The sequence below is a fragment of the Cardiocondyla obscurior genome, linkage group LG06 (genome assembly GCF_019399895.1).
Source record: "Cardiocondyla obscurior isolate alpha-2009 linkage group LG06, Cobs3.1, whole genome shotgun sequence".
Lineage (NCBI taxonomy): Eukaryota > Metazoa > Arthropoda > Insecta > Hymenoptera > Formicidae > Cardiocondyla > Cardiocondyla obscurior.
In genome coordinates, this window is record NC_091869.1 from 8733786 (window position 1) to 8755657 (window position 21872).

Genomic DNA, 21872 nt, shown 5'->3' on the forward strand with positions numbered 1-21872 from the left:
CATTTCGGGCGATTATTTAAATACGCCAGTGAGGAGACGCAGCCATTCAGTCCGACGTTCGCGTGTGATATCGAGGCAAACGGAGACCATAATGCCATCTGATACCGTGACGCCATATTAATCTAATCGCAATGACTGTCTGTGCATTAAAAACAGAGGAAAATAACAGCGCCGAGGCGAAGGACCCGGCGATTTCTCCGGCAGCCCGTCACTCGTCGACAGATCGATTCGTGGTTTCAACGAGTCGTTCATGGAATACGACAGATCTCGGTTATACACACAGGGCAAATAAACACTTCTAACAAACGCGCGTGACGTCACTTCCGTTTCCCGGTACGAGCGCGAAACGCGCGGCTCGGGGCCGCGGCGGATAACGTCGCCGGTTTTAATCGGCGATGGTACGAAGGAACGAGAAAACCGACGGCGAGCCGACGAGGAGGGCGCGATAAATATCATCCTGGCTCTTTTATGGCCGAGAGTCGATCGCGCAATTATTTTGCGGCAGCAATTTCGCATTAAACGCTGCGCCCAAAGTATATTTAACGTTATTTACTCGTTATCGATGCCCACCGCAACGCCTCGGCGGTCGTAATGATTTAATTTATATACCGTCATGTACGTTAACTGTCGCATCGCCATGTATTATACTTAATTAATCTCTTAATTTTATTGCCGCGCTTTCGCGATTTCGATCGGAATTCCGCGCGCGGCGAGGTAAGTCGCGGAAAAATTACCGATCTATAAAATTATCCCGGCGGCGATTTTCAACGTGGGCTCCAAATGCGTCTCGGAGATTTAAATAATTTAATTTAATTGCGCCTGCAACGGAAGTAGGGGGTCTGGAAAAATTACTTGCCGAACGGCCGAGTTCTTATACGATACCAGCGAGGATAAAAATGTTTGAGAGACCGTTTCTCCGCGTGCGCCTCGCGCAAGAGTGAACACTCCAGCTACGATCTTCGCGACCACGTTGAGGAACCTCTCAAGGTCGCGACTGAAAAACCCTCCCTGGGTATTACACGGGTTAACCAAGATATACAGATATACGTCCACGGATATTCGAAAAGCGCCTCGCGCGCGTGGATCGGCATGACGGATCGGTGGCCGCTCGTGATGAATCGCTCCGTTATAATTCTCGACTTGGACCGATGATGAATTTCGCCCCCTCTTTTTCCGCGCCGCCGTATTCCTACTTTGGACTCAACCAGCGGAGCTCTCCTCCACCGTCGGCCGTGAGATCTTTCATGGATTAACGTAATTTCTGACATGGCCAGAAATTGCGTATCACGAATACTCGACGATGAGGAACGATAAAGGACGGTGTGCTCCTTCGCAGTGGGATACACGCGATTTTTACGCAACACGCTGCAACATATTAGTGCTACCATATGGAGCGTCCCGCTTCTCGGGAATCATTCATTCTGAACGAGCAAACGGCGTGCGTTTGCTGCTTTAGAGGCGCGCTGATAATTAAAATGTAAAGTCGAAAGAATGCGCGCGAGATAAATCGTAGCGGATGGTAATTGGCATTAGCGTAACTGATCGTTGCGGGAGTAAAAACTAAACGTTTTTTCTTTTTTCATTTTTTTTTTTTTTTACGAGCGATTCTGCGACCAATTTTATCGTATACAGCTCTCGCGAACGTTAAATAAAAATCCATATCGGCAAAAGGCAACCGTTCATTTTCCGCGTTGTTTTCGTGGCAGCATGCTTCGCGTCCTTGATCCCAGCCTCCGCGGCGTTCTCTCCGGCATTACCGTCGTAATTCGTGATACGACACAATAACTACCGTACGAAAGTATAATCTCATTTCAGAAGTACACAAAGAGAGAAACCAGAACCAGTTTCGATCGACGCGACCATGCCGAGCGAGCGCGCGCGTATCGTCGACGGACCTAATCAATTAGTCACTTCGCTTGGCTGCGCGAGTCATTTCGATCGTAATTTGCTTGCTAGCATAATAAACCTCCGCGTACCCCCCTTCATCCTCCGTCAATCTCCGAAGCTGTCTCCTCGCCTCGTCTCGCCGCCGTTCCGTTTCTCGTCCCCCCGTCTCGACTTCCCCCCCCCCTGCCCACCCGCTTCACCCGTGACTTCTGCCTTCTGCTTACGAAGAGAAACGGCGGTATTTACAAGCGGTCCCGCCAGGCCTGGAATTCGATTTGTTTAAAAATCTATCCGGCACGTAGAACGCGACGCCCGCGAGTAACAATCCGAGGGGACGATTCTCAAACACGAGCCGCGCGTTTCCTCCTCTCTATCAGACCCGGCACGACGAACGAGGACCGAGTTCCTCGCTGATATTGACGACGATCGACGAGCCCCAGACGCGCCACGCGAACGTCATTCCATATCTACTCATCGCGGACGTAGAAATTATATCGCATTCCGCGACGGCGACATACAAATATTGTGAGGACGCAATAACCGGCCGTGCAATCGCTCCGCGTAATAAAAGAGAAATGTAAAATAGAAAATCGAGAAGCGATACAAAAATATTTTATGTACGATTACGAGAACGAGAACGGGAGAGCTTGATTTTATTTTATTTCGTCTGCTCGACTATAACGACCGCGTGCAGGGCGACGATATGGATATTATTTTATTTTATTTTTTATTTTATTTTTTTTTACGCAAAAATGCGTAAATTGCGAGTGCTACCGCGCGTGTTTGGAATTACGGTACGTGCGAGTCCGGCCGTTCTCTCGAGACGAGAGAAAGGGCACGGAAGGATCGGGGGAGGTAGAAGCAAATTCGTAACGAATTCTTTTGTTTCGAGCACCCCGCAAAACGAGCAACTTGAGAGAAAACGATTCCAGACTGCTACCCGACGGTGGTGAGCCGCGGAGAGCCACGGCGAGCCGCGGAGAGACGAGGAAAGAGAGCAAAGAGGCCGTTCGCGTCTGCGAAACCTTTTCTGCAGCCATGTATGCAGCCTCCGCGAGTAGTCGCAAACCCGGCACACCTATGCACGCGGTCCCGCGTGCGTGTGAAATCCGCGATAGTGTGAGCACCGGCGGAACGCGCGCGCGCACGCGGGAATATAAGGTTTTATTTTCGAAATTTATGATTGTCAATAAATTTTAAAAGCGTTCCGTCTGGAGCCCTAAGGGCTGGCAAGGCTGGCCAAACCGAAAGCAGTCGTCGGGAGAGGGCCAGATTTTCTCTTTCTCTTTTTCGCCCTCCCTTTCTTTCGTTCTTTCTTTCTCTACGTCTCGCTTCCTTCTTTCTTTGCCGTTTCTCTTCCCTCCCTTCTTTCTTTCTTCCTCGTCCACATTTCTTACCCTCCGTCCTCCTCCCGCCGCCACGTTCCCTTCCTCAAACCCTCCACCTATATACGCAGTCCCGGGCTCCTATGGGGATTCGGGTTTAGCGGTTAATTGCGTTTGGTGCAACCCGCGTGGATTTTACAACCGCGATTTTCATCCTTTTTTTCTCCCTCCCGGACTTTCGACTGGCCGCCCTTCGACTCCTTTCTCTCCCTCTCCCCCTTCTTCTGCTCGGCTCCTCTTCCTTCTCTCGCAAAACGCGGCTTCCCTCTGCCCACCTACCATTCTTTCTCTTCCTCTTCCTCCTCCGTGTTCCTTACTCCCGTTTTGCTCCTCTCGCGACGTTTAATTGTTCGCGACTGGTTCTCAACCCGGTGAGAAATGATTGTTGGAATCGACGTTGAACTGACGTCCATTCAATGCACTCGACATCGAATCTACATCGTTCAACACCTTTCTAATCATCATTTTTCATTTTCTACCTGTTCCTATTTTGCATATGTCCGCTTGTCTCTGTTTTTAATTAATTTTCCTAATTCCTATTTCCATTTTTTTTTATTTATATAAAGATGCGTTTCTCTCTTTATTTATTAGATAAAGTTATATATTTAATATTTTAGTTTTTATTTTGCATTACGTTTTATTTAGCCGTAAAAAAATCCGCGAGGGCCAAGAGTTTCAAAGAAATTTTATTATTAAATGACACGAACATTGAGCCATTTGTAAGCATCGCAATGAAATATATCAATGTACATCAGCAAACGCTTCTCATTACGATATCTCCGATAACTATCATTTGTACAATGTATAATTAATACTCGCGTCGAGGTTTCGTCGCGCTCGTGAGATGCACGTATCGAATATAATCGCTCGCCGCGCTCCATTTTCGCCGCCGAGGACGCAGCCTGGTAATTTCTTCGTATCCGAAAATCGATATTTCATGGCTAATCACCAGCATTTCGGAGGCGTGGAAAAGAAGTTCGTTATTCATCGCGCGTCGCCCCGGGACATGCGAACGAGGAGCGAGGACTAGGCGGTGGGGGCCAGGGGGACGTGAATGTTGAAATCACCAAAGGCGACTGCCGATCTTTTTTCCGCAAACGTTCGCTTCTCGCAAATCCGCGTTCGCGCCGTCAAGCATATGCCAAATGTCAGCCGTAAAAAGAGAGACTGCCTCGCGCGCGAGCCGATCGAACGCGATAAGGCCTGATCGCGCGGACAAGTAATAAGCGGGACTACGAATCGATCACGGGAAAAAAAAGGAAGGAAGAAAAAAAAAAGAGAAAAAAGAAGAAATAAAAGAGGACGAGATGGGGCGGTTTCGATCGAGACATTCGCGTTTGATCGCGCGCGCGATTGATGGTGACCTTTCCCAAAAAGAGCGAGGACCGTGCGCGCGGATGTACGATAATCGATCTTTAAGGCCGGCATGTAGTCGCATACTGACGATATACATCTCGATCGTGGCGATGATCAAAGATCGCCGGCCTCGTTACGGGACGTTATAAGGACGTACGAAACTGAACCGCAGGAATAATTACTCGTAATCAAGCTCAATCTAATGCTCCGTAGGATGACTCGCGTCATTTTTTTTTTCCCCCCTCCCCGGTTCTTTTCTTCTCTTCTGGTACACTTTTGTGTGCGTACGTGTATGAAAATGGAAGTCTCTCTCTCCCTCTCCCCCTCGTCTTTTACTCCATCGCTCAACCATACACTCCTATTAATTATAAATCGCGTCTTTCCACCGGCGGTGCGCGACTCCATCGCGTTTTGTTTTTTAATTGTGTCTCGTGCTCGCTGGCGTAATTACTGTTACGCGGCGCTGAACGGCGAGCCGATAATGAATCATACGTTTGTCTTTATTATAATTCATCATATCGCGAGCTTTATCGTAACGTCATCGTAATTCAACTCATTAAGTCCAAGCTAGATTCTAATACAGATTATTCCCGAACGGTGACGGGGCGCTTTAAAAAATTTTCTCAGAACGCTCGGGATTAACGTCTCGCAGTCACTCGGGGATAACGCGCGGGGCCCCCATTGAAATTCGTGATGTTTCATAACGGAATTTACACCGTTTTCAAAATAAACAGATCAATTCGGATGCAGTTCTCCAGTTTCAAATGCTGCACGGGTCCGTTTCTCATAAGAGAGGAATCTCGGTTTATTCAACCCCGTCTGCTTTCTCGCCTTTTTTTTTTTTCTTTTTCTTTTTCTTTTTCTCTTCTCTCATCTCCGTCTCGCGCGCGCGTATATACAAGCGTGTAACCGATCTTTGTAAACTCGAACAAAAGCGACTTTTATCCGGTTATCTTTCAGCTTTGACGCGGTCTCCGCGACGTCGTCCTTCGCGCGGCGAGATCCTTCCTACTTTATCTGTCGCTTCGTTACTCGTCGAGAGGCGAGGATGAAGAAGAGGACGAAGAAGAAGAAGAAGACGAATAGGGAGGAGAAACCGGCCGACGTCTTCCCTAACCGATTTTTGTTCCCACAATATTGAAAGCCGTCGAGTCATCGTTTCGAGTTCAGAGAGATGAAAGAACATTATTATTCCAATTTTAAAGGATGCCTCGGACCCCGCAGGCCTCGGACTACTCGGCCGCGTCCGTCCCGATGGATCTCTCGCTTCCATCTTGGCACCCCCTTCGGCCTCCGATCTCCCTCGCCGGCGCACACATCCCGCCGCCCGTCCATCGGATACTCGTCCACTTAAATTCCAAATACGACGATTGACGGGCTTATCGTCGCGACTGGTCTCTCTTATTTCTTTTATCTCCTCCTGAACAGCGTTACCCCATATTTCAGGAAGGAAAACGGGGCTTCTTCAGAGTAACATTAAGTCAAGCACGCTCGCGCGCTCGAGCGAGTACAAAATAGGTTTCAAAAAATCAAGAGGACGGCGTTGGGGAGGAGGAGGAGGAGGAGGAAGAAGGGCCGGGAGAGGTTTGTCAACGTACTTCATAAAATAGAGCGAACCCTCGGAATTTCAATTACACAAGTCATCGCGGAGCTTGTTTTCTTTCGCTTTCTCCTCCGTCCCGTCCTCCGACGCTCGGTTCTCGTCTTCGTCCGTCTCTCGCCTCTCCTACCCTCCCCTCGCCCTTCTCTACGCCCTCGCTTGGGCCGGCGGTGGTGACCGCTTATTAATTTCTCCCGATGGCTTGCTCTCTTTGTGAGACGTTATGGAATCTTTCTGCTGCGTTTCTCGAATCGCTCTCGTCGATTCTCAATCCCTCCGATCCTTCCATCCCTTTCCGCTTCTCTCTTTCTCTCCCTGCGTCCTCTCTTTTTTCCTCTGCACCCGGAGCCCACTGGCTTGGCCCACCCCACCTTCCACCACCGCGCGTTTCCTCCGACGCACGTGAGTGTGCGTGGGCAGCGAGAGGACTCGCCGGCGCGAACCGGAGAGAATACGGGAGAGAATGCAGAAGACGAAGAAAAAGACGAGGGGCAAGAGGGGGAGAAGGTTTTTTCTATTCCAGGAACGCTCGTTCGAATATGAATATGCATTGATTGACTCGTAATTGCGAGCTACTTCTGCGCGGCCGGCATTGTTCCAGGTTATTTATCATCCCGGCGAGCATTGTTTAAACGCGATAACGAGGCATTCAGCGGGCGCGCACCGATGCTTTAATTTATTTATCAGTCAGGCCCCGCGGTTTCGCCGAGTTTCCGCGGGCCGATTAATCTTCCCGCGAGAGTTACCCGGGAGTGGAGGAGGGAAGATATTTTATTTATACACGCGGGCAAGAAGTTTGCCGCGGAAACCGTCGCAAAATATAGCGCCGCTTAATATCGCGCGCGGGCAAGCCAGGGCGCTTAGTAGAGAAAGACCGCGCGAACGGAGAGACCGGACACGTAAGTGATTCATCACGGTCAGGTGGCTTCGACGAGGCTCGCTTTTTCTAAAGGAGAGAATGCGAAGGGTGATTTCTCATACTCGCGAGCGGACGGAATCTCGCCGTGCCCGAAATCCAAGGTTAACTCGCGAATTTATATTAATCACATTAGAGCGATATTCCGTGCTCGCTGTCGACGTCGGAACGTCTCGTGCGCGAAGATTTCACCGACTGCAACTCGACGACTCTTTGACGAAGAACGGCGGGTTGGGTTGAGCTTAAATAATATTCACCGCGCTGTTTATCCGAAATAAATTATAATAGGCTCGATGATTAGATTGCACGAATTAATATCGATGATGCCTTCGCGGAGAGGCAAATAGAAGGATAATTTCATAAATTGCTTGTTAACTTTCACTCGCGTCATCAGATAAGCGGGGTGTCTCGTAGGGATTCAAAGAAACGATAGGCAGGGAGAAAGACGCCCGTGGAGAAAGAGAGACGAAGGGCTCTCAGCCTTCCCAAAGGCAGATTGCCCGTGTAATCCCCATTAGGCCCCACGAATCGATTCTCATCCGTCCGCGTACGTTCGATATTCAAATAATCGGACAATGGGGCCCCGCACCGCTCTCAATTCTACGGCTGAAGCAAAAGGAACAAATCTAAATAATCATAACTACGGTAATACCGCGGGAATTACCGGGGGGAGGAAAGAAAAAGAGATGTCGAGAGGGCCATCTGTTTCACAAAGATTCCCATCGCTGAAACCACTCGGGTAAAATGATCGGTTTGTAATAAAATTAAAATCATCCCGCAATTCGGATTCGTTTTCGATTCGGATTATTATTCATAATCGCTAATAATAGTTTCAATTAATAAATGTCTTAATATAATTTTATCAAGCGCGCAAACATGGCACGTATTAAAGATACGGGAACGTGGAGCCCCACAAAAGCTCGTCGTTTCAAGAAACGAGGCGAAGAGGGATGCTGAAAGAGATGAGAAAAGTAACATCTCGTAATCGTGCTCATAGGTGGAGGATTTCGAGCCTCCGGCCTCGAAGAGCCCCGCGTTCCCTCTTCCACGTCGCGCGTCTCTCCCTGTACCCCCGCGCGCTCCCGCCCACCTAAAGCCCAAAGCTACGTTTGGTTACACGTCAGTTTGAAGAATTCTTCACGAGTCAGAAAAATGAGCATCGTCATGATTTTTGAAAGTAAAAAATGAACGAGTGTTGCGGGTGCAAGGGGGGAAAAAGAAGAGGAGAGAGAAAGAAAGAGAAGTTCCGATCTCCCGTCTTGACTCCGGACTCCGGACCCTTTTTCGGTCCCGTTTCCCTCCATCGGTCCATCCCTCTCGCTCCAACGATGCACGTCGCTCACGCGCGCGAGGACAATACCTCGCCATCCGTCCGCACGGGTACGCGTGCTTTTTTTTTTTTTTTTTTTTTATTTCATTCGTATGCGTGTCCGTGCGCGTGTGTTAAATAACGTACACGGGAATTGGACTTAGTCTCACCGACACACGCGTGATCGTGCGCTTTGCACGTGAAACCACACGAATGCGAAAGATCGTAGGGCCGCCGAGTCCCGTTCCTACTAATAGCCTAGCGAGATAAAGGGAGAAAGAAAGTGCATACGCCAGAATCGCGCGGGCAGTCCGATCAAGCGCGCACCGCCATAAAGCTCCAATGATTACCGGGTCGCGTATTTGATTTGGCCGGCGAAATTTTCTCGACCGTAGAATTTACCCCGAGAGCAATTTATCCGGCGCGTACACGCCGATCCCCCGACTGTTGTTCCGGCTGTCTCGCGCGCGGGAAGATCGAGAGCGAATCGCGCTGGTAGTCCGAGAGCGGTGCTCGGGGCGGCGTATATTTCTAGGACATGAAGGGAAAGTAATTATCGTACCTGCGAAACGCATTAATAATAAATGAATAAACGCAAATTTATCGAGGTTTCTGGGCAAATTTTTATATCATCGGTGATAAGGACAACCGCGAAATAATATGTTTAATTTAAATGCGAATTGATCATTGATTGTAACTCTCAAGTTTTTTTTTTTTTTTTTTTTTTTTTTCTTTCATTACGATGAATGTGATTATGCAGCGCGGGGCTTGCGAAGAATTCACGCGACTCGAAAATACTTGCAACAAAATTTCGTAGATACTTCGGGCGCAATAATGAGGAACGTTTGTGCGTTACAATCGCGCATCGGACACGGTACGAAGCGGGTGTTCAAAATATAGAATCTCTAATTTTCAATCTAAATTCTAATAACTCGTCCGCCTACTTTCTGCCCCCTCTTCCCGCCGCTGTGCCCCATCGCGGCGCGACTCGACTGCTGAAGTTACGGCGGAACATTCCCTCTGTCTTTCTTTCTCTCTCCATCCTACGGCCGTCTTCTCGCAACAATAAGAAGGAATACGCGCACGATCAGAATGTCGTTTAAAGGCCTGCGGTAAAGTCATTACGTTTAAAATAAAGTCAGGACCGTGAGCCCCGGCTCTTCTTGCGCTCGCACACGCGCGACCCCCGCGCGAAAAATAAAACATCGCGACGCACTCGACCGGGACGTTTATAGTTTGTAATACAGGATCGTCTATTATTATTATCTCGTCTACATCCCGCGATTCTCTCCGTAGGCACTTTGCGCCTTGAGCGCGACGCGCTTCTTGCGCCGTTTTTCGCCCCGTCCGCGCCGATGCGCGCAGATACACGCGAGCCTGTATCCATTATCTCGTTATATCATAACGTTTATCCCAGTCATAATTTTCTTCGACAACCGTCGCCGAGTGGTGGACGTCGGCAAATTTTTCGCGACTGTCGAACGCTACCAGTGCCTAACTATTTAAATTCCAGGTTCTCCTTTACATTTCGTAGTCTGTCTAAATTTATTATTGCACGTTATGTGCTTTCTCTGATCGCCGAGAGAAGCTAATATCGAAGTAAAAAAAGAAAAAAAGAAAAAGAAAAAAAAAATCCAAATGATCTTATTTCACGGCGCACAACCGCGCTCGCGAAGGAATGAAAGGGTTAAACGCCGGACTGCTCCCGCGCTCTTTTCCTCCGTCGATCGATTACTCGGGCCGGCTCGCAAAGATCGTTAGATTCGGAGGGAACAGCGAGAAGCCCAGTTCTTCTTATAATGCAGGCATTCGCTTTGGCAGTGTGAAAGATGAAAAGGAAGAAAAAGTAAGATGAAGATGGCAGCGGTTGGAACGGACTGGAGCAAAAGACTTATAAAGACTCGCGAAGAAGAGGGACCCGGAGGGGGAGGGACTCGCGGTGAGGAACGGAACGAGGTGGCGCGGGAAGGGAGAGAAACCAGCATCAGCCGCGCTTATAATATAATATTCATATTTCGAACGAAAGATGTTATCTCTTAAATGAATCGAACGCGCTCCGATTCGAGATATCTCGAACTCGAGAGCTCGACGCATTGTAATGGCCACGAGGCCGAGCGCGCGCGGGGCCCTCCATATGCCTTAAAACTAATACATCACGCACAACAGAAAGTCCCTCTTTCTTTCTGCCTGCCGTTCCCCCCTTTCCCATTCCCCCGCGCCACCGCCTTCCAATGCTCCCCTTTTCTCTCTTCCGATCGTTGTTCTTATTACTCGTATCATCTTCTCGAGTTTCGCGTCCGGCCTGCATTAAAAGTAATAGACTTCGTTCACGGATTACGGAATATCCTCCTAGCATTACTCGAGGCACCCAGGCGTAATATATTTATTATTAACGTTAATTATCTCTTAACTATTTGCTAATCAATATGACACGAAGGAGAAGTTTTGTACGCCGTTTCCTAAAATTAATTAAAAGCGATTAGATATTTATAGAAACGTGACGGAGTTCGCTCGCGTTTTATTCCTTGCCTGCGAAGAAATTTATCGTTTAAAGAGTGGAAAACTTACAACTGCGCACCAGCGGTCTGTCAATTTTAACGAAAGGGTTTGAATCAAATTTTTCTTTCCTCCCCCCCCGCCTTCTCCCTTCTCCGAGCTGTAGAAGCGGAATGTATTGACGAAAAAAAAAGTTGTCGAAGAGAAAGAGTTCGGTTCGGTCAAGCACCCCGCGCTTGTATAGTGGCTCCCTATGACTCTGGAGTTTCGAGGTGCTCTCGAGACTATCTTTCTGGCCAGATCTCTGGGCCCGCGCGGCCGGAATGATTTTCGAAATATGATTAATTGCCCGGCCGTGGCATTTCGTCGGCGCGGAGGCTTCCAAACGAACTATGGATATATATGTATTTTTTTCTACTTTCTGTTGTTAAGTCCTCGCGGTATGGGCCTCGCGACTCGAGGATACCGATTTTCATCGCTTTTCATGCTACCGCATGAGCACGAGGTAAAAAAGAAAAAAAAAATCTAGCGTGTAATTAAGGACAATCAAAAGTTAAAACAATTTTTAGGAAAATGCAAAGAGCGCAAAGAGGAGAAACCGGCATAAATTTCAACGTGCGAAACGTCAATGAAGAAGACGGGCACGTCCCGTCAAAGTTTCGGTCTTGATTATAGCGCGCGAGCGATTTGTACGTCGCGGCGAGACATTAGCCATGCATCGACACGGTCGAAATATTCCCGGAGGTTCGTACCGCGCAGCACGGCCGTGGGCACGGGACCAGAAACGGAGGAAGATAGCTTAAACACCGCCTCGACATTTGTAAAATGTGCTTTGGGCCGGGGTCTCCCTCGTCCCGTCGCGGCCGGGCCGTCTCTCGCGCGCACGCAATTACAGCCAATTTCGCGTAAACGAGAGCAAAACAATTCGTATCGCGGCGCAAACACGTGCGCCGGAACGAGAGCGAGGGAGACGGCGGGGAGCGGGGTGGAAACGCGGGCGCAAGAACACGGCGAGATGAAGAGGCGAGAGAGCGAGATCAAGACGGACCTTTATCCGCCGCGCCACCCCAGTCGATGTCCCCTTTCCGCCTACCTCCCTCTTCCGTCTCCCGTGAATCTGATCCTGGAGGCTTCACCCCGCGCCGCGCAGGCGAGATTTTTAAATTTTGTCACGTTCAAGTTTAAACACAGTCATTTGTTGCGATCCTCCGCCGCCCCAGAGCCTATGCCTTTTGCCAGTGCCGATATCTCGTCCCCTTTCCTCCCGCGGACCTCGCTTTCTCTCCCCCGTCCCTTGTCTTTCTTCCTTATTCTATCACTCGTTTATTACCTCTCTCTTCTTTCGTTTCATTATCCGTATGCGCGCGTCTATATTTCGATTTTTCTTTTTTTTTTTTTTTTTTTTTTTTTCCGCCGCAACACAATGAAAGCACGAGCGCGCCCACGTTTCGAGAAAGAATTTGCAAAATGAGCGAACAGTTTGATTAATACATCCGCGGCGCGTTTTCTCATTTCCTCGATACCCCCAAGGGTGTCATTACGTCTAATTGTGATTAATTATAAAAATTTTCTTGTTCGAACTATGTAAAAATTCGAAAACTAAAGGCAATACTAAAACTCGGTATTAAAATATTGTCACAGCGTCAAGTCTGATTAATGAACAAATAATATTTTAATACAATTATTCAGCGTTCTTTGCACGACTTGAGATATCTACCGATCCGTCCCTTCGTATTTTTATTCGTACATCTCTTAATGCGTATCCAAAAAGCCGAGCTGACCAGTCTTCCTTTAACGGCAGAAAATTATGCCAATTCGAAATTATAACATCCGCAACCGCGAACGGATGTAGTTTTGTTTCGGCATTGTTTTTCTGGGGCACGTAATAATGCACGGCGGGTTAAAATCGATCGCGGCTTGAAATCACATTTCAGTCTTCCTCGTGATCGAGATCGGAGATTAGCTAATTGCAAGCGAAACGACCATACGTTTATTTCGAATTATACCGGATTATAACGACAAAAAATTACGATACTGTAGGGTTGCTTTCTGCTAATGGTATCAAATTAAAAAAAAAAATATCTTATTAGCATTCTGAGTATTGGAAAAAAAATTCCCCTCCCGAAAGTAACGTAAAATAACTCAAAATCTTAAAATACGATATCGTTATGGCATAATCAGATAATGCACATAATCAAATCTCAATATCGCTAAATAGAATATCGTCACGAAATCATTATCAGTCTTTAACAGCGAAGTATTAAAACGATAGCAGAAATGGAAACTCGGTAACGACCGTGATAATATCACACGCTTGTACGTAACTAATTTATAATCTCGTTATCATTTTTTATTTTTTTGCTGTTTTCACGCAATAAACGTTACGAAATAACGACCTATGGCTTATATAAAATAAATGTTTAAAAAATTTATTTTTATCAGGTATTGATGTACCACGCTATCTAATCTAATCGCCACTCTATAAGTGATGATTGAATTATGTATTTCTAATATTTATTATATCTTTCCATAAAATTAGCGAAATCCGTAGCAAGGCTCCTTTTCGCATTTTTATCAATATATCGTCGAGATCGATTCGCGCTAAGAGCCTCCGATGATTTTTCAACCGAAAGAGAACGACCGTCTATTATGCTTCTGATATTTCTGCGGAACGTGTTTATTCGCGATTTATTTTGCGATTTTCTAAAACGGCCAACGAAACAGGAGGAAGGAAAGAAAGGAGAGGCGGGCGATTCACTAAAGTAAAAAAAAAAGAAAAAAAGAGAGAGAGAAAGAAAGAAGAAAAGGGAATAAAGGTCCGAGGAGGAGGAATCGCGATACCATAATATCGCGGTTATACCAGGGTCTGTCTCTTTTCAAATAATTCAAAAACCGGCCGATCGAACATATATTCCTGGGCCGACTCGCAGCTCGTACCGTGTAATTATCGTAGAAGGGCCCAACAGACCCTGAATCGCTGAATGCCCACAGTGGTGGTCAACTTTAGACGCGCGGCCTTCACCGAATTGATCGTGAATTCGCAACACGATCAAAACGCACATTAAACCGATAAAATCCATTATTATTGATTACTGCGGTAGATACGAGTACTCGGCACGATTATTTAACTTTAAGCCTCAAGTACATATTATTGTATATTGCATATTTCTTCGGCATAAACACGAGATAAGCATTAAAATGTACGCAAATCAAATTTTTTTTTTTTTTTCTTAAATTTGCTATTCAAAGTTTTAATTTAAAAATTGTATACTATCAAAATTTATAAAAATTAAACGCGAGTGGTATTATATCGGAGTAAGTTTTTCGTTTGAACGTAACGGGAAAGTAAACGACGCAAAAAGCTTAAAAAATTAAGTAGCATGTATGATAATAATGACGTGATAAACTTTTATCAGTGGATAGTTTGTTAAGAGAACTGCGCGAATATTCGTGGATCAAGATTGCGCGATTCGCATAAAGGCGCGGTGGTACGACCTGTTAGATCATATTATACGTTTGTCCCTTACCTTCTCTACGGGGCGGTGCAAGGATGCAGCTGTGGCTTTTCCCAAGGCTCTCGCGCAGGATACACGCAGACAACGAATAGATCGGTACTTCGATTATCCTCGTTGCGGCATCAAACGATCGATTTCTTTTGCAGGATCCTTATCATTACTCTGTAACACAATTTCAAATATTTTTCACTTACATTTTTGTTTTTCTATTTTTTTTTTTTTTTAATTTTTATGATTTAAATAAACGAAACGAGACAGAAAACGAGACGACGGTATTTCTCATAATATGATTATTCAGCAAAATGCAAAGACAAAAATAGTGATTCCCGACCGTTCGAGAATCGGCGACAATACGAAATACCGAGGTTTCTGTCACTTTTCACAGATTTTTTTATCTTATCAAATCCCAAGCTTTCTCTAATCACGAAATCTGCCCACAAAAATACCAGCGTTTCATTATCGTTCTATGCGATCGAGGCAAATATCCCTTCCCTCCTCCCCCGTTTAGAATTCGTTCTCCAAAAAAATTGCGATCATCTAATTTGCGTTCGGTTAAATAAGTATCTGCTTGATAAAAATCGTCGCTTCTTTTTCTCTATATCGCACTTATCAATTTTAAATTTATCGGTCGATCGCCGTCGCTCGATTTCAATCGATTCAAATTAAGGCGACGAATATTTTTTTTTTTGTGACGGCAAAGCGTAGCAGCAACGCGGTGCCACGCCGCATCCTGCGCCATAAGGCGCATCCACTTTTATCATTTTTAGCTTTCCTCGTCAGAGATGAAATTTAAATATAGCGGTTTGCCGTTGAGCCCCTCGCTTAAAACGCTCGCACTCGCGTCTTTCCCCAATGTTCCCACGACAATGTGGGACGTATTTGAGAAAAGAAAAAAGATCTAAGAAGGGTTACGGACGGATTGCCGTCCTTCGGGAGTTAGTTGGATCAGGAGGACTTCCGGCGCGATAAAAAGTTCTTTTCCTAGTCGCGTCCTCTAACCCCGGGACTTTTTCCGCCGTTTTTCGGAGGGGTGCGCGCGTAGGAGAAATATGAGACAGACGTGTCATTTGGCGCGGCATCAGGTAGAGTTTTATAGCGAGTCGATTAGCGGTTGTATGCACACGCATTTGGGAAATAAGATCAACGGCGGACCTCCGCGTCGATTCTAATTCCTTTCACAATCTCCACGATTTGCAATGAATTTTTCGACAGCTTATAATGATTACTTCCAGAATTAGAAGCTCATCTGCTCGAGCAACTGACTTCTCGCGCATCACCTGCTCTAACGTCTGCTCTTGCTCCGAGAGAATTTTATAGATCCGTATTGCCTTTCGGAATGAAGGAGCGCGCGGAAAAAAATAAAAGGAAACTATTAAAAAGATTCTCGTACCGTTCGATCATTAAGATTTTCACGCCGTCGTGAAACTCTTTTACCAACATCGGCTGATCGATGGATTCAACGGAGAAAAACCCCTTTCCGATGCTGCCCGGCAAATGGCATTGCGACGGAGGGAAGGTGTGATGAGAGGAAAAAAAAATATCAAGGAATACGAAAAACGGAGAAGTCTCGAAAGAAAAATCGGTTGATCAGCGCTAGGTGATGTATAAAAGCGAGGATGATTAATCGTCGCGTAGATCGTTAAGGCGTCCCGAGATTTACTGAAGTCGAGAATTTACCCTCGGCATTTTTTTTCTCCTTCTCGGTTTTTTTTTCTTTTTTTTCCTTTTTTTAGTTCCTCGTCGATCGTTCTGGGGGGTCACATTTGCCCGTATCGCGGAAGTTCCGGCGCAAATTACCGAAACCGAATCTCCCTGCTTGACGAGCGGAAGCCAGATTTACTCGAGTGCAACTTGTGCATTAAATTATGAGGGTCGTCGCCTACAAACCTACTCTCTAAGATTACCCTACTTCCCACAACCTGTAACGCGCTCGATCGCACGTTTCCGAGGGTGCGAGAGACAACGCGGAAAAAAGTCAACAAGAAAAGATACCCTTAAGTTTGACAGATTGTGTGAAAGTCGAGAAAATTATATATAGTCCACCCTTGAATTAACTTGTCTAAAGAAGTTGTCTAAACTATCGACAATTTTTCCTGACTTATACAATTTTTTTTAATAATCAATCATTGCTATATATTGTAAATTGCTTTAAAAATTTTTAAATAAACTAATTAAAAAAATTTTTTTTTTTTCTTAATTTATTTTAAAACCTAGTCATTACTTTATTCAGCACACATATCTTTTATTTTCCCACGAAATTCCTTTTCCGTAAATGCGGATTGAGTGCAATGAACTGTAATCGACATATTTTTTAATTCTAAAATTACGGAACGTTCGATAAGTTAGACCGAATCTCCCGAACGAGGGGCCATGTGCACGTTTGTGTTTCAAGAATGGCCGAAGAGATCTAATAGAGAGCACGGGATCTTCGAAGTCTGCTGTTTCTCAAGGAGACACTATCTCATCGAGCGGGTTTTGCTCTCCAAAAGCCTCCGGGAATTATGAGGATAAAAATGTTTTTAGCATACACTGCTCGCGCTGATACAATGACAAATCACGTTCCACGCGGGAGTGACTTCATCGTTGAAAAAGGTGAAGTAAAAAATTCGAGATTAACGGCAAAATAAAATCGGACTGCGTGAGAAACAGTAAATTTATAAAATAATATTGCAGAAGATAATCTGGCCTTTTCTTCCTACAAACTCCCCCTCCTTTCGTCCCAATGCTTTTTTTTTCATATAGAACTACAGACGCCGATGTAATCTCAGAGTCCGCCTCACGGTACACTTTCGTACGACTCGTATCGCTTATGAATTCTTACGTGATTCGTACTTTATTCCCCCTTGAATCTGACACGCGTACGTATTCGGTACTTTCTATTATCTGAATCTATTTTTACGATGACTCCTCCTTTGAAGCCAGCTCCTTTCACGCTCGCTCGTTCCATAGACGACGCTAAGCCGATCGACGATCCCCGAAACAGGATTTTTTTGTCGCACGTCGTAAGATCTTAAGAATTTCACGCGAGTCACGTTTTGGACGGGGGACCGTCGCGGAGGCGTAGAGCCGTGACTTAAGATTTTTCAAATGAAAAAGAAGGCGCGAAATGTTTATATGCAAAATACACGGTGTTAATATAACCGCGGATGCAAATAGCGATATTGGTTTTTTTTTTTTTTTTTTTTTTAGTCAGTATCGAGTCGATATTAATTAATGTTTCTTACACGTATTTTAACGAGAGTGTAAAGCGCGTCTTGTGTAAAGCGAGTCTTTGGAATATTTATAGGAATATTATCGATGTTAAGTACTGATATCAGTGACGACGGTATCCCGGAACGACAACGGTTACATACCCACGCACGGCCGTGCTTAGAAACACAGGTTTTAAGACCGCGGCAGGGTGTACAGCTGTTACGCGCGGCAGCTGACAGAAGAAAGGGGTTAAGGACCCCGGTACATCCGTGGAAAAGAAGAGAGAAGCACGCGGAGGAAGGGATCTTGACGGAGATCGTCGCGAGGAAGGACGTAGAGAGGTGGTTCTCTCTGCGGGACCATTCACGTTTCCCCTACGCAACCCCACGAAAAAGATCTCTCGTCTCGCTCCTCTGATCCCGGGGCCCTTCGCGATTTCTGGATTTCCGCGTCTTTAGTAACCCGAGAACCGAAAACAGTTGGGCAGGTAGCGTCGAGGAGGAACGAAAACCAGCGAGCCAGCGAGAGGAAAGGGACGCTTTACCCTTGCGGAGCGTGAACCCTTTGAGGCAACGTGCAACCCTTGAATGGCGAGCGATCTCTGCGATTACAAAAAAAAAAGAAAAAAAAAAAAATTGTGCGAGATGACATCTCGTGCTCTCCCCCTCGTTTTATTCCCCACCCCCCGTTCGCCTATTCTCCTTTCTTCCTCCCGCGACGCCAACTTCTTCCAGAACGACGGAACACCGTTGTTACCTGACTACCGAAAAATACCAGCTGTATTTTCTCTAGAGATTTTCGGATCGCGTCATCGTTACCCGGCTCTCCTACCTTCGCGGTTCGTACCTCCTCTCTCTCTCTCTGTTTAACCGCGTCTCGCTACTCTTTATCCTCGCTCGCGTTGGGCACTATCTCGGTCCCGGAGTCTGGTTTACGAGCTCACAGCTTTTGATCGAGTTTGACGCTAGATCTTGATACTGTCTGCGACCAGTCGCTGATCCAACACCGGTGTCGGTATCGCGCTAGCATTGTTGATCGGGTTTACGTACGTCATAAAGAATACCGGAATTGCGATAATAATGCCAAGTACCGATGCAGTCGTTAAAATTATTTCAATTTCATCACGGCAACGATATTATTTATTTAATTTAAAATGCTTGAAAAAAAAAAAAATAATAGGTAACTTTCAGCGCACGATAGAATTCTCTTCTTTATTTAAATCCCGCGACTTTATTTGAGACCTCGATGCTCCGTAAAAAAAAAAACGCTAAAAAAGTTGAAAGTCCCGTACCTTTTTCCCAGGACTCAGGTATATAACCGCGGTTCTAGGCACCCGATGGATACCCAGGGGGTTCACCGGTTAAATCCAGGATCTTGTCTCTCTATTTGAATAAGATTCATCCTGTTTATCATTTTCTACGATTTCACCCCTCTGTGCCGCGGTAAAGACCTCACCCTTTCGCCCGCGACGCACGTTGGCCTCGGGTACGCGCATTATACGTAAAAATCTTTTCCCAAGGGGTGAAATAATCACCCTTTCTCGCACTTTTACCCCTTCAGTCGTCAGTTTCAGACGTCAAATTAGAATTTTGTACGGACCGGTTGGATGAAAATTTGATTTTCACCTGGTACCCATTCCCCCTTCAAATCCCTTTTTCTCCTATACTACCCCTTTCTCGCTATTGTTTGTGGCCGCGTTTATGCCTTTTCTGAAGAACCGCGCATATTTCCGTTAATATCACACAATCAAATATATTATTAACCCACGGATCAAAAATTTTAAATTAATAACGAGCTTACAAAATTTTATTTAAACTTTCAGCTTAGTTTTTCAATAGTGCCGAGGCATCTCGACAAATCGTTGCCCCCTATGATTTTCCCATTCTCATCGATTATAAAAAATCATCGATTAAAACCAGTTTTCGAAGAGAAACATGGAATTCGTCGCAACGAGGGTCGCGGCCTATTCGTAAAAAAAAAAGAGAGAGAGAGAGAGACCCGTCTTCTCTCGGAAGCGAATGATCGTGTCTCGGGCCCCTGACGCACGGAGATGACAAATGGATTTTTGGACTCGATCGCAATCACTCGAAGCCAACTCGGCCAACGCGGCTCCCGTCGTTTCCTTCAGCTTTGCCGAATTTGATCGATGGAGAGGCGCGATCACGCGTGGAAAATTGCCATTGCGCGATCCGCGCGACGTACCGTTCGGGCTTTCACGTGCATTCGTCGTACGCAGTACGGCGAAAATTCATGATCGCGATGAGAGATCGACGGGACGAGAAAACCACGAATTCTGTTACCTCTTTTTTTTTTTTTCTTTCTTTCTTTCTTTTTTCTCTCCCCCCCTATCTTTCGTGCTCCGCGCGCCGAATCGGCCGGACTATTTATTTTCGGTGCGTCAAAACGAGTGACTGATGACGCCACGATGCTAATTCCACCATGTGGGAACTGATCGTTACCAGATCTCATCGCCGTAGAATAATAAAAACCGCGTACGAATAAGAGCGCCGACCGCCAGGAAACAGAATTGGAAAAAGCCGGGACAACGATGCGCGTCCGACTTCTCGGAACATCGGGGACAACGAGTTGTCAAACGTTTCAGCGACACTGTCACATATTAATGGATAGCATTGATATTCAATGTTATGTTACACGTCAAAGTAAAAGAAAAAGAAAAAAAAAAGAAAAAAGAAAAAAAGGAACTGAGCTAGTTATAGTAAGTATTCAATTTTACCTCTATCTATCAAACCTGACACTGCAGCGTCAGCTGTTTAGCAGAAAAAATTAATATTTCCATTTTTTTAACTATTAATTATAATTTTTGCAGATTATTTCTGTTTCGATTTCTAAAAATGTCATTCAAGAGTCTTTCTGGCAATTTATATAATCGCGACGCGTTTCAGAAGAAAAAAAAATGCTGATTAATAAAGTAATTAATATTTCTACAAAATGTTATTCACTTGTAAGTATTGGTTTCTTTTCCCCTCGTTCGAACAATAGTGCGTAAAAAAAAAAAAAAGAAAGAAACATGCGCCAAAGAAACCTCAAAATCAAATATTGATTCTCGGTTATGCGCGTAGAGCATCACGCGATGCCGGTCCGCCTTTATTAAGTGATTACTCTCATTAGCTTGCACGCGATGCGCTTTGTAGCGGTCATTACGAGCCGATGAGACACAAAATGGCCTCCTCGCTTCGATATAAACATTAATTTTTATCTGATTGTCGATTACGTGACGACAGTTACGTTTTTATTAAATAATTGTAGAAATAAAAAACGGTCACCTCCTATTAGCGCGAACAATGTACGATGCACTGATATTTTTCTCGTAATATAATTCTCATTCAATACAAATGACTAAATTCGAACAATGCGACGCAATTAAGTCGCAGGAAAAATCCATTACAATCACGAGGGTGTCGATCTCGCGAACAATATCACTCGAACGCACGCTCATTAATATTGTTATTAATTAGAAATATCAACGGCTCGTGAATCTGAATTTATATTGAATTTAAATAACGCCGTTCGCGATGATAAACGAATTGTCTCTACTTGACTCTCAAATGTAACGCGATACGGGCCACGAAACAGGAACGAATATTTACGTCAGGTTCAAACAACGATGAAGTGTTTAATACATGAATCAAATAACGAGGCGGAGAAACGCACGAGAAATGCGACCTCCGTAACGAGACATCAAACACAGCCGCCGCGAATCACAGTGCGCCCAGATGAGCGGTCCGTGCACAGCGCATTATTCCGAAGAAAAAGAAGTAAAAAATCGCGGTTTATCCGCCAAGTCTGCGCGCAGCGCGCGAGTCATTCGCTCGCGAACGTCAGCCGTAAGAGAGAAAAATGAGAATTCGTATCCGAAGAGTTCATCGATCGACCCGCGGGGCCGATTAGCCTACGAATAGTTAACTAGCACTAATGCGAGCCGCGGTTGACTTTTTGCGTCGCGGTTTTCACCGACGCCCGTTTCGCCGTCTCTCCTATTCTTTTCCTCCGCCACCTCCCCCTCCGCTCCTCCCTCCTCCCCCTGTTTTCTCTGCAATCGACCGGCGAAGCGATTCGTCCATTTGCTCGCCATGGTTTGAATTCTTCCCGGCCGATCGACCGGACGACGAACCGGCCATTTGGAATTCGATCAGAAATACTTAAGACTGGCGTCTGCTACTTTCCTCTATCCCCGACCCATCGCCACCCTTCTCGC

General features: G+C 45.8%; 1 protein-coding gene across 1 annotated transcript in view; it reads right to left on the bottom strand.

The window, feature by feature from the left end:
* The window catches only part of LOC139103448 (zinc finger protein castor homolog 1), a 119280-nt gene extending 104636 nt beyond the window's left edge, over positions 1-14644 (bottom strand). The window contains exon 1 of the mRNA XM_070658118.1: positions 14477-14644. The gene's annotated coding sequence lies outside the window, so the exon portion shown is untranslated. The remainder of the gene's footprint in view (positions 1-14476) is intronic.
* Between the last annotated feature and the right edge of the window lie 7228 nt (positions 14645-21872).